Below are 12,990 nucleotides of genomic sequence, written 5' to 3' on the forward strand. Positions count from 1 at the left end.
AAAATAATCTGAGCAATCTTCCTGATGCATCACTTAGATCAACATATTTAATTTTATATGTGGAAGAAGCACCATATAATGGTCATAGTTTGGGTATATAGTGCGTCCTACAGGATGGTGCCCCATACTTCAACATATCATCTCTAAAATAGACTCTAAACTAGAGTCCTTCAGCAGACTGTGCCCCTCTTCCATGATGCTGTTAGCTTCTATGAAGTGCAGTATGAGATACTGGATCCCATGGTCTTGTGACTATCACTTTTTTTGCTGTAAAGTGGGTCTTTTAGTTCAAAGTCATTTTATATAGGATGCCACATCAGTGAGTCAAAAGCTCTGCAGGACCTTGGATAGTGGGGCTATTTGATACCCTATGACTAAAGAGGCCAAACCAGTACAGAGAAGTATGAATTCCAATCAAAATAAATCCCTGGCCCTCAACTTGCTACCAAGTGGCCTGTTAGAAAGAGATAGATAATATTGTTAGTGGAGACTCTGCATTGGTCTATGATGTGGACAGTAGGATATTAAACAGCAATAGCATCTAGGTCAGCCTTGATCAATGACAGGCTGGTCCCACACACAGTGTCTCTCCCTACTGCTATGACTACTGGGGTGACTTGTAAGAAAGACAGGCTGATGACAATTGGTTGATTCTCTCCAACCTTGATACTCACCAAAAAATAATTATGGCTGAGACCAACCACCTGGCCTCTTGTTTGGGGGATGCTGTCATCCCTACTGCTGTTAGAAAGCCCTGGCCCATAACAGGCCAGAACAGAACAAGTTCTTGCCAAAAGAAAAAGCCAACACTGAGTTTCTCGGTAATGTTGCTGCCCTTTTCACTCTATTGCTTTGGTAAATGCAGTGTTTTCTAAGCTCTCCCATGAAATGTTGTCATCTGGTAGTTTTTCTAGTCTTGCCTGATATACACATTCCAGCATGCTCATTTCTCTAAGCTTTTTGTTCTTCTTCCCGTGTCTTTCCCAGCAGTCCTGGCATTTTTACTTCATATAGCACAGGCAATCACTTTCTGCATATTTCTAAGCACCATCTTAGCGATGTTTTAGCACCATCTCCCAGGTCTTTTTTTTTTAGGGTGTTAAATCCTGTATGCCAAGAGAATGTTCCCATACTGATAAACTCCCTCTTATGCAACTTCATGTTCCAGCCTCTTGATACATACTCTCACTATATCCCAAACAATGGACAATGCAAATGGGACTCACAATACACTGGGATTAGGACAGTATAAAAACCAAAACATGTAAAGAAATCATAATCTTTTTATTATAAACTACCAATATAATTTGGGCACAGAAAAATAGTTTCTAACCGTGACCTCAAAAGTCTTAACCAAAACAAAAGATTGAAAGACTCTGACTAATGGTCTTTCAGACTACCATGCTGTCATAAACAAAATAAAAATACAACACATAAATTGGGGAAAAAACTATTAACTATACGACACTTAAAGTGGCAATATTTTTGCACAGTATAAGTTTTTAAAATCAATAATATAAAGCCAAAATTTGGATGAAAATATAGAAGAAATAAACAGATAATGAGTGAAAGAAAAAATAAAAAAGACATAACATAAAAGATATTTAATCATAATAAATACTTCTAATCATGGCACCAATTTTATAGCTGTGTTAATTTATACAACATATATTAACTTTCTATGCCTAAATTTACTGATCTGTGAAATTAGGATTAAAATTAGTGACAAATTTACAAAGTTTCTGTGACACTATATAAAATAAATAAAGTGGTAAAATGCTTACTGTGAAGTGTTCAATTAATGTTGACTATAATTTATTAAAATGTTACAAATTTTATCCCTAAATCAAACACATTTTTAAAATACCCATTGTTGGTGTGCCTGGGTGGTGCAGTTGGTTGAGTGTTGACTCTTGATTTTGGCTCAGGGCATGATCTCACGTTTGGGGGATCCAGCCCTGCATTGGGCTCTGCATTAGGTGTGGAGCCCTCTTGGGATTCTCTCTCTCCCTCTGCCTCTGTCCCTTCCCTGCTCGTGTTCCCTCTCTCTCAAAAAAATTAAAAATATAAAAAATAAAAATACCCATTGCTTGTAACAATGTATAGAAATGTGAACTTATGTATTGCTTGTGATTATGTAAATTGAAATTAGTATCTAGGGTTAAATTTGAAATTATATATCAGAATACTTCAGGTAATATTGTTTACAATACTACTGAAGTAGAGGGATGCCTGAGTGGCTCAGTCAGTTAAGCATTCCACTTCAGCTCAGGTCATGATCTCTTGTGAGTTTGAGCCCTGTGTAGGGATCTGTGCTGATAGCTTGAAGCCTGGAGCCTGCTTCAGATTCTGTGTTTCCGTCTCTCCTTGCCCATCTTCCACTTGTGCTCTGTCTCTTCTCTCTCTCTCTCTCTCTCAAAAATAAACATTAAAAAAGTTAAAAACAAACAAACAAACAATACTACTGAAATAGAAAGAACTAAGAGGTCCAAAGGGGAAGAGGGTTTTGGCTAAAAAAACTGCAGTTAATTCATACAACGAAAAGTTTTTCAGCCATTAAAATGATACTATAGAACAGAATATAACATTTTAAAATATTCATGTTCCTATTTGCTAATGCAGGTTATAAAGTAGTGTGTAGAAATATGTATATAGCATATAAATAAAATCTAGAGAGAGTATATTCAAATTTAGGCAGTGTTTTCCTCAAGATGATGGTATTATGGATTAATTTTATTTACTTTCATTGAAACATGTTTACAATATATTTTTAAACATTAATTTTTAATAATTGGCAAGTAGGACCAACATTTAGGATTTAAGGCAATCAAGATCAATGAGATTGACCATATTTATGCATAAATGCATATTTCCATTAGTATTATGAAGTTATAGGGGTGACTGCTTAAAAGGGCTATGTATGGCATGACATCAGTAATATCAAATGTTATACACAATAAAATAAAATAAGATAATTTAGTCCATTAAAATTCATTGGCTGTGTTTTTGAAGATCAGCTTCCATGTCATGGTAGAAGATTCCAGATTGCAATGAGTAAACAACTGGGTCCAAAATGAAGAAGGAGAAAAAAATGTACCTAACCCATTCAATAAAATGGACTATGAAGAAAATGGGAGAATATAGGTAATTAGTAAGAAAAAGTAGAATACAGGGAGTACTCTAGAGTACTTTTTGCTTTCAATTTTTTGCTTTTGTTATTTTTGTTCTTTTTTTCCTTTTAATATATAAAGGAATTTAATGTGTTTAGAGAAGAAATTTATGGAGAGAGAAAGTTTAAGAAACTGATGGGTGCAGAAGGAACAGTGATGAAATACCCAACTGAGAAGGAATGGGGTGAGATGGAGACAAAGAATCATAAACTTTAACCTGTATGGGGATCACTGGTAATCTTGTTAAAATGTATCCAGTAAGTCTGGACTGCAACCTGAGATTCTGCATTTCTAACAAGCTCCCAAGTGATGCCTTGGATTAACAAGAGGAGACCTTGGATTAACAAGAATCTAGACCACTGTTCTTAAACTTTTTAGAGAGTGGAATCACCTGCAGAACTTAAAAAAAAAATGCCTAGGCTTTTCACACACAGAGATTTGATTTCATTACTTTGGGTGATGCCTGATAGTTTATTTTTATTTTTATTTTATTTTTTTTTATTTTTAATTTGTGTATTTATTTTTGAGAGACAGAGAGAGCGCACGCACAAGCAGGTGGGGGGCAGAGAGGGAGACAGAAAATCCGAAGCAGGTTACAGGCTCTGAGCTGTCAGCACAGAGCCCAACACATGGCTCAATCCCACGAACTGTGAGATCATGACCTGAGCCGAAGTCAGACGCTTAACCAACTGAGCCACCTAGGTGCCCCATGACAGTTTTTCTTTTAATGGCCAGATGATGATAATGTGCAGAAGAGTTTGAGAATTACTGATCAAGGCCACAAATAATGAGAGATAAAGGAAAACACCACTTTCTCTGTGAGATGGAAAAGATAAAGACTGGTCTAGATACAGATACCAGTGAGTATCTATATGAGGGAAGAGCAGGATGATGAGAGAGTCTGTATTTTTATCAAAGTAATAAACATACACAATTTTTAAAAAAGTCCTATGCCTTCTGTAATAAGAAATAGCAGTGCAGGCCCTGACATACCAGCCCCCATTCCCAATTCTCTCTCCTCAGAGGTATCCATTTTCAAATCTTGTAGATGTTTCTTCTGATCATTATCTTTATATGTCTAAATAAATTTTCTTATTATTTACTGACTTTTTTCCACTTTTCTATATGTTCCATGTTATTTGTTTGGTAGTTTTTCTCAAATGTCTGGTGATCATTGGATGCTCATTCGTATTAATGAAGAGGCATTATAAAGCTCATTAGAAGCTTGCTGTTCTCGAATATGACTGGTAGATAGTAGCTTTCACCAGCAGTGTGACTGGGCAAAAATTTGGTCTTTTTGTTTGGAGATTCCCAAATATTAAAATCTGTAAATATAGTCTCTTGGATGGTCAGTTTCCCCATAAAGTCATTTCTGCAATCTCTAGCACCATTCCCCACTCAGTATATGCCTGGGTGTCGGTATCCTGGGAGCCAACTGGGTACAGAAGGCTGGGGGTGAACAAGATGAGTGGTGGGGTTGTGTGAGAGGAAAAAATCCTTCATATTTCAGTATGGCTATCACCTTCCAATGAGCCTAATGGCTTCAAGTTCAATCTCCTCCTGAGTCTACCTTTCCAGAATATAAATGTTCACTTTCTGCCAGAGGAAAGGAGGAAAGGAGTGCTTACCTGATTATGTAGAGAAAGGATATCTAAGGGCCTAACAACTCCTTATATAAATTGTCATCTAACCTTCCTATTTTTAGCCACACTCACGTCTCTTCTACTTGACTCTACTTCTGGGTCCTTCAGTATTTCTGCTGTGTGAATGCACTTCCTTATGTACTTACTTTGGTTCCCCTTCTTTCTCCTCTGATTAGTCACTTAGGTTTTGCCAATATCTTAAATCAATTGCAGATCTTATATCTACTTTCTAACTTACAATCCTTTGGTGCCTTATTTCATCCATTGTCATCTTGTCTATTTCTTTTTCTTTTCGTGATTTTTGTGCTTTTGTATCTCTATTCAAATTTTAGAAAGTCATTGGAAGAAGCAGTAAGGAGGTAAATGCCTTATTTAATCAGAAACCCTCTAGACATTTAAATTGAGAAAATAAATAAACATCTATTGGGTGAGGGGCATAGAAAAGGTGGAGGAATGGCATAGCTGCTAAAGAAAATTTCAGAAGAATTATGCCAGCAATCCATGAAGGACTTTTCTTTTTTTAAGTACTGAATAACAAGTTAAGGCTCCTATATGCCATTATGCAATTCTCCCTGGCATCTCTTAAGAGCAGAAAGGTTCTAGGAAGTAGCACTTTCACGTAGTGGAAAGAGCAGATGTTTTGGAGGGAAATATCCTGGGTTTGGATTTCTGACTCATTTGTAGCTTTGTGGTAAAAAGAAAACTAATCTGTTGCAAGCTTCATTTTCTCATCTGTATAATTAAATAAATAAAATCTACCTTATAGAGTAATAATGCAGATTAGAAAACAATATGTACTATAGTGACTAGGACGTAATGAGTTTTTAATAAATGTGTTGATAAAGAGGAAACTGGGTAATTTAATAGCATTTTGGGCTGTCCAGCATTAGAAGCGTTCTAATCAAGTGTGCTGCAAATAAATCTAAGGGAGCAAAGAAATTGTAGGTGTGAAAAAAACCAGAGCAGCTGAAGTTATCCACTGTGGGCCTCTGTGACTAGAGAAAGGAATGAAGCTACACAGGGCTTAAGAAGTAGAAGAAAGCAATGGGCTAAGCTCTAAGTGAGACTGAGAAGCAATGTGGTGTGAAAAAGGGAATGGGAGAGTCAGAAAAATGGGAAACCTTACTTGGGGAAGAGTGTCTTAGTGTTTAGGATCTTACAAGCGTTTCAGTTCTCAGATATGTCAAAACTCAGTGTAGAATGTTTGGAGAAAGTTGTAAAAAACGCAATGGATAGTTACTTTGAGGTACCAAAGAAAAGTAATTTTGGGGCCAGTGTACTGGAGAGTTAACATCTGTGTAGATACTGAAATGTTCCACCCTGGTGTCTACAGCTAGGGGTAGAGTAGATCTAAAAATGTATATAAATTTAAAAAAATGAACCCTCTTTATCTTTTGACTTGATTAGTTGCACTGGCCTATCAGTGTCCTTTGGTGCTTTTTAAGTTTCTTAGAGGTTAACTTCACAAAAATAACCAGGGAACCTATTAATCAATGTGGATTATCTGCCCCAGTTCTGGACATTCTGTATTTTTAATGAGAATCACAATAACCCCATAATTCTGACTAGGTAGTGCATGTGTCAGACATTCAGGAACACTTTCACTAAGTATGACACGGATGAAGATTCTTATCTATCGATCCTCCTGTAATAAAGGAAAACGCAATTCACATACCTCAGACGGTTCTGGATATGATTAATTTCTGGGACACAACTGATGTGTGGCTGAAATGAATGCTTAATTTCTGGAGACAACAGATCTAGCAGTATTTATGAATTTGGATTTTATCATCTATTGTATGTGTTGCTATAGGGACTGGATATAAGAACTATTTTTTTCACACTCTAGGCTTTAATTCTATGGTAAATTTTACATGATACAACTTATGGAGGAAAATGGGATATCTTAAAGTATTTAAAGAACAAACATTTCTCAGGAAAGAAAGGTAGTTGTGTGACATTTACACAACATCCCATTTATACTTCAGTATCATTCTCTGATTTCCTTTTTCAGATGAAGATTTTTAAATGTCTAAGTGAACTGCCTTAGATTATTCAGGTTATATATGTATATATAACAGAGTCCTGGATCCAAATGCTGGCCTATCAGACTCTCAATAGAGACTGTTCTTTTAACAGCTTGCTCCATATAAACACATGTTTTCCTGAATTATTTAGTTTTAGAAGCCAAACTTCTTTTATTTTACTTTTGGTTGTGGTCCAGAATTAGCATAACTATAATAGCTTCAATTCTCCATTGTAACATTTGTGTACACTTTGCAGAGCTCATACATAAAAGCTGTCTAGATTATGGCAGGATTCAATATCATTAAAGTGTTTGTTGTTTGGTGATTTTTTTTTTTTTTTGGTGTTAACATCAATCCCATAGTTGTGAGTTAAAGACTTTGCCTTCAATAACTTGAATTGCTCTAAAGTGAACTTGACATGTTATCTGAACATTTTTCACAATCACATTCATTTCATTCAGTCAGCATAATTGAGTATATAGAAATTCTTGGTAATATACAATGTGCTAATGAATTGCCTTTGCTGCATAGACAGGAATCTATATACTATATCAAAGGTTCAACAGTGAATTATTGGTCTAGCATAACTCTATACTAGTAATCAGAGACTTATTTGCAGGTAAATTGCTGGCTATTTATTAGCATGGCATATTCTGAAAAGAAAAATAGCCAGAGGTATTTCAGAAGATTAAGTAATACTAATTCTCTGACTACTTGGAAATCCAATAAAAAGTTTCTGATAGGTTTCCAGATAAGGTGCAACAGCTTTAAGTTCAGAAACAAAATAATCAATTCTTTAGAATGTTCTGTAAAGAAAGAAAAGTGATCAGTATTATTTTTCATTCAGAGAGGACAAAGTGAGTTTCAGAGAGCTGAACGGGGTGCTTTGTAAGCTTCATTTTGTGGAAGAGAGATACTTATGTGATAAAAGAAGAAAGAGAAGAAGTAATTAATTTCTATCCAATTCCAAATTGTGGTTTTGAAGTCCTGTTGGTAGCTCCTCTCTGAATATCTGCTATAATTTATATTCATTTCCTGATGCTACCAACATGACATCAAATAAGAGGCAAACATCTAACTAAAAAGTGAAAAGTTCTGATATATATTTAGCTTTATATTTAGCTTTATGATATATATTTAGCTTCTGATATATATTTAGATACACAATATATCTATGTATTTAATTTAAAGGTTTTTTTTGGTAACTCACCTTGGAAATATAAAACTTGTAAATACCATCACATATTGCTGTATTTGAAGAGGGATGTTAAAACAAAAGAGAGTTTTATTTCCTTTTAATATGGGAGATAAGTACAAAATTGGGTGATGGAAACTATTCTATAGAGATCCTCACTAAAATTTCAACTTCAGTTTTAAAAGTATCACTAAAATGTAAGTTCTTTTAAAACAACAATGACATACCACACACCTATTACTATGACCAAAATCTGGAACATTGACATCATCAAATACTGACAAGAATGTAGAACAACAGGGACTCTCCTGAATTGCTGGCGGAGATGCAAAATGGCACAGCCACTTTGGAAGACAGTTTGGCAGTTTCTTACAAAATTAGACATACTCTTACCATACAATCTAACAATCACACTCCTTGGTATTTTCTTAAAATAGTTGAAAACTAATGTCCACACAAAAACCTACAGAAGGATATTTATAACAGCTTAATTCATAATTTGCAAAACTTGGAAACAACCAAGATGTCCTTCAGTAGGTAAATGGATAACAAACTGTGATACATCTAGACAATGGAATATTATGTATCACTAAAAAGAAATGAACTATCAAGCCATGAAAAGACAAGGAGGAATCTTAAATGCACATTACTAAGCATAAAGAGCCAAGGTGAAATGTATGATTCCCACTATATGACAATAAAAAAATACAAAGAAAGATCAGTGGTTGCGAGGGTTTTATATTTCCAAGGGGGAGATGAATAGGTGGAGCACAGAAGAGTTTTAGATCAGTGAAAATACTCTGTATGATATTATAATGACATATGTAATTACTTTTGTCTAAGCCCATATGATGTGGAACACCAAGAACAAACCCTACGGTAAACAGTCGACTTCAGTGATTATGATGTGTTAATATAAAAGAAATCTCTGTACCTCTCTCTCATTTTGTTTAAACCCAAACCAGCTCTAAAAAACTAAAGTATGTATGTTTTATTATGTATGAATAAGTAAATAAATAAATATTAAATTATTTTAATCCATATGGAACTGTGTTTCGCTGCAATTTACCAGAATATATTATTGAATAGACTAAAAAAATGAAATAATTTTCAACAGAATTAACCTATGATGTAAAAAATGATGGCCATCATAATCATTTCAATTTTTCCAATATTTTGTTAGGATGGATGCTTTAGTTATATAAAGAGTTTTTGCAAGTCAACTTAATTTTTCCATATTTCATGTCATATTAATATTATGTGTGCTAAATTCATGTGTAAAGAATGTAAGGTCCAATGACACATTTGTGGCAGATATTCAGTAAGCATGAACGGAGTGAATATGCTGCAAGCATGTCTTTAAACGTACGACAAAAACGTATTAAACCTATTGCTCCAGGCAGCCCATAAAGCCACTTTCTATGGAGAATGACTAAGATTTCTCATGAAGTAATGCCAGAGAAATAATTTCATAAAGTCTTTCGAGCATATCCATATTCTGAAACACCTGCAGGACGTTTCATTAATGAAAACTAGAGACTTTGAGATATTACTCAAATAAATCACAACATTCCTAATTGGCCTTTGGTTGATCTCATTAGTTTGGGGAAAATTGTTTAAGCCATTCCTAAATTATATGGTGTTTTACAGTCATGGAATTTATCTGTTGATTATTCATATGAAGAAATTATACTTATTATTCTCATGTGTATATATATATATATATTTTTTTTTTTTTTTTAACGTTTATTTATTTTTGAGACAGAGAGAGACAGAACATAAACAGGGGAGGGTCAGAGAGAGGGAGACACAGAATCCAAAACAGGCTCCAGGCTCTGAGCTGTCAGCACAGAGCCCGACACGGGGCTCGAACTCAGGGGCCGTGAGATCATGACCTGAGCCGAAGTCAGCCGCCCAACCGACTGAGCCACCCAGGCGCCCCTTTATTCTCATGTATATTATACTGGACAACCTGTATGCCTTGCAGGCAAGACAATATATCTTATGTGTGAATATCACAACATTAATTTAAATGATTGGTTGATTAGAAAAACATTTTGGAGAGGGGTATGGGGAAATTTTCAGTGTCCTTTCAAAATATGAAGAAATTGTATCCTATAATCTCTTTTATGTTGCACCTAAGTAATTACAATTCAGAACAATAAGCACTAGAACACTGATAAAACTAGACAGAATGTATAAGATGCACACTGGCAAATTTAATAACCTAAAAGTAGTCAATCCAAGTGAATTTTCACTCTCCTATTCTGGGTTCAAAAATTAACTAAGTCCCATAACATAAACTGTATAGTATTCCATAGCAAACATTATATATTTCCTTTTCTAGTAAAGCACAATTTTTCCTTACAAAAGAAAAGTTAAGACCAAAAAATCTTGAATTAAAGATAATATACACATGTTATGTATACATATATATCAAAATGTCAAAATTTCATTAAAGTAATAAGAAACAGGAAAAAGTTCGTATTTCTCAAAGATCATAGGAATGAAATGTCAAAAAGATTATATATCTCATTTTCTCAGGGAAAGGTGTGCATTATATCATGGATTCACATATAGAATGTGAACCATCCACATAACAAAATGAATTAGGACACATTCAATTATTTTTCATTAAGTTTTGAATTTGTGAGATAAAATCGCTATTTTTTCCCCATTTGTAGATTTTTATGATCACAGGTGAATCAGAGAATGTTTAAGCTGAACTGTGGCCAAACTAAGACTTTTAAGAAATATATTTCATGCTGGGAAATTCTTTGTAATGGTTAAAGGACAAATGTAAGTAGTGTTCATGGAATAAAGGACATATTCATGATTGTTACTGTTCATTTTATTCACATACATTCTTGACTCACCCCACTCCTGGGTCAAGTCTGCATATTTGATGGAATATGTAGATGAAGGATCTCTAGATATGTAGTGAGAGGGAACTGGGAAGGGTTATAATGTGTCTTCACCCTTCCCCTAGCAGGCTGACTGTTTTTGCTTCCTATGAGAGAAGGGTCTAGGAAGTAGGCAAGGATTCAAGCCTGTATTCCACTAAGGAGCACTGTTACTGGTGTACTTCCCCTCCCTCAATCTTTCTTCTCAGCACTTCATAAAAGCAGAAAGCCACTGTGCCTGCAGCTCCTAGGGATTCTGAACTGTTACACTAGCCCATGCTTAAAGAATTTGTTAAATTTTTAAGAATTTGTTAAAATTTTGTTTTCTTCTTACCTACTTTTATAAATGCCCTCTTGTTAAAAATTTTATTTGTTTTCTTCTTACCTACTTTTATAGATGTCCTTCAGAGGTGGTTGTTACTATTTGGAATTTAGGTTATGTGCGATCTAATATCTCTAATAGGCTCAGAAAAATTATGATTTTGTTATTATCTCGACTTTTTTTCATTGCTAGGTGAACTGCTGTTCTCTTGAAGTTTTCTGTAACCTAAGTGGAAACCAAACTGGCACATATCTAGTAATTTTTGTTTGTAAACTGGACATTGCAATGCTATATAGCAAGGATTCTCGCTTCTATGTTGATTTATATTCTGACAGAGAGTTAACTTACTACATGATCACCTTGAGTTTATGTGGCTTTGTTTTATGCTTTCCTGAACAGCTGATGAAGCCTAAGGTACTTCTAAGCCTTCCTAACTTTGCAAGGCTCTTAACTCCAAACATTGTTCCTCTTATGGAGGCAGCAAACTAAAAATATCCCTCAGTTCTTTTAACATTCAAGCTATTGATTTCTCCTGGTATTCGTGAAATCTGTTCATGTGTTTTTCAGGAGTTATGCAAGGATTTAAGGGAAGTTTATAAGCAGATTCTGGGGCCCTTCCTCATGGCAACTTTTTAATAATATTTCTTCCCTCAATTCCTATCTGCTCTGGTTGCCCTGAACTCTACCCTCTGACTCTTTTAGCCAATAAGTATGCAACTGTCTACTTGACCTTATGGTGCCTCACAATGTATGTACTGCAAAATGCCCCCAGGGAAAAGTCTTCATGAACATGAATATCACTCAGTGAGACTCAAATCCCTTTCTTTAAGAATAGATTCCCTCTAGTTCTTGCCTGGTTAGGAATTTGTTAAGAACTCTCCAATAGCTGTTTCTATATTTTATCCAGAATTTATAATTGTTATATACAGGAGGGATAATGTCACAAGCAATTCTGTTGTTAATGTACTGAAACCTCACCTTGGTTTCAGTTTATTTTTAAAATGGAGATTATAGAAATAACACCTAATTCTTAAGGAAGTTATATGGATTTAATCAGGTCATACATACATACCTATAGGTCTTTAAAGCAATTTCTAGCATATAGTAGAAGCTTGATTTTATTACAATAATTTCTAATGTAAGCTCCTTCTAAGGAGCTAAGACATCTTTGCAAATGCCCAAACTTTGAGTGACATGCTTTGTTTCTTGATTACATTTAATTCCCCCCCCAAAGACATAGAAATAAGGTCTTAAGCAAATATTTGGGTTATTCAAAATGGAAAATATTTTAAACTACAATTATCTGGACACTGATGATTTAGCAAAAATTAATTGATGGGGCGCCTGGGTGGCGCAGTCGGTTAAGCGTCCGACTTCAGCCAGGTCACGATCTCGCGGTCCGTGAGTTCGAGCCCCGCGTCAGGCTCTGGGCTGATGGCTCGGAGCCTGGAGCCTGTTTCCGATTCTGTGTCTCCCTCTCTCTGCCCCTCCCCCGTTCATGCTCTGTCTCTCTCTGTCCCAAAAATAAATAAATAAATTAAAAAAAAAATTAATTGAAATACTACTATATGCTATAACTATGCTTGATTCTGAAAATAAGAGTAGGTAAGATACAAATAATCCAGAATATCTATATAATGTTTTTCACCCCATTTTTCCCCATGGAAACAGGATCTTAACAACAAATTGTTCATAAGTAAATATAGTAAAATTAGCACCCAAAATATCTA

This window comes from Neofelis nebulosa, chromosome 14 (assembly GCF_028018385.1).
Source record: "Neofelis nebulosa isolate mNeoNeb1 chromosome 14, mNeoNeb1.pri, whole genome shotgun sequence".
In the NCBI taxonomy this organism is placed as follows: domain Eukaryota; kingdom Metazoa; phylum Chordata; class Mammalia; order Carnivora; family Felidae; genus Neofelis; species Neofelis nebulosa.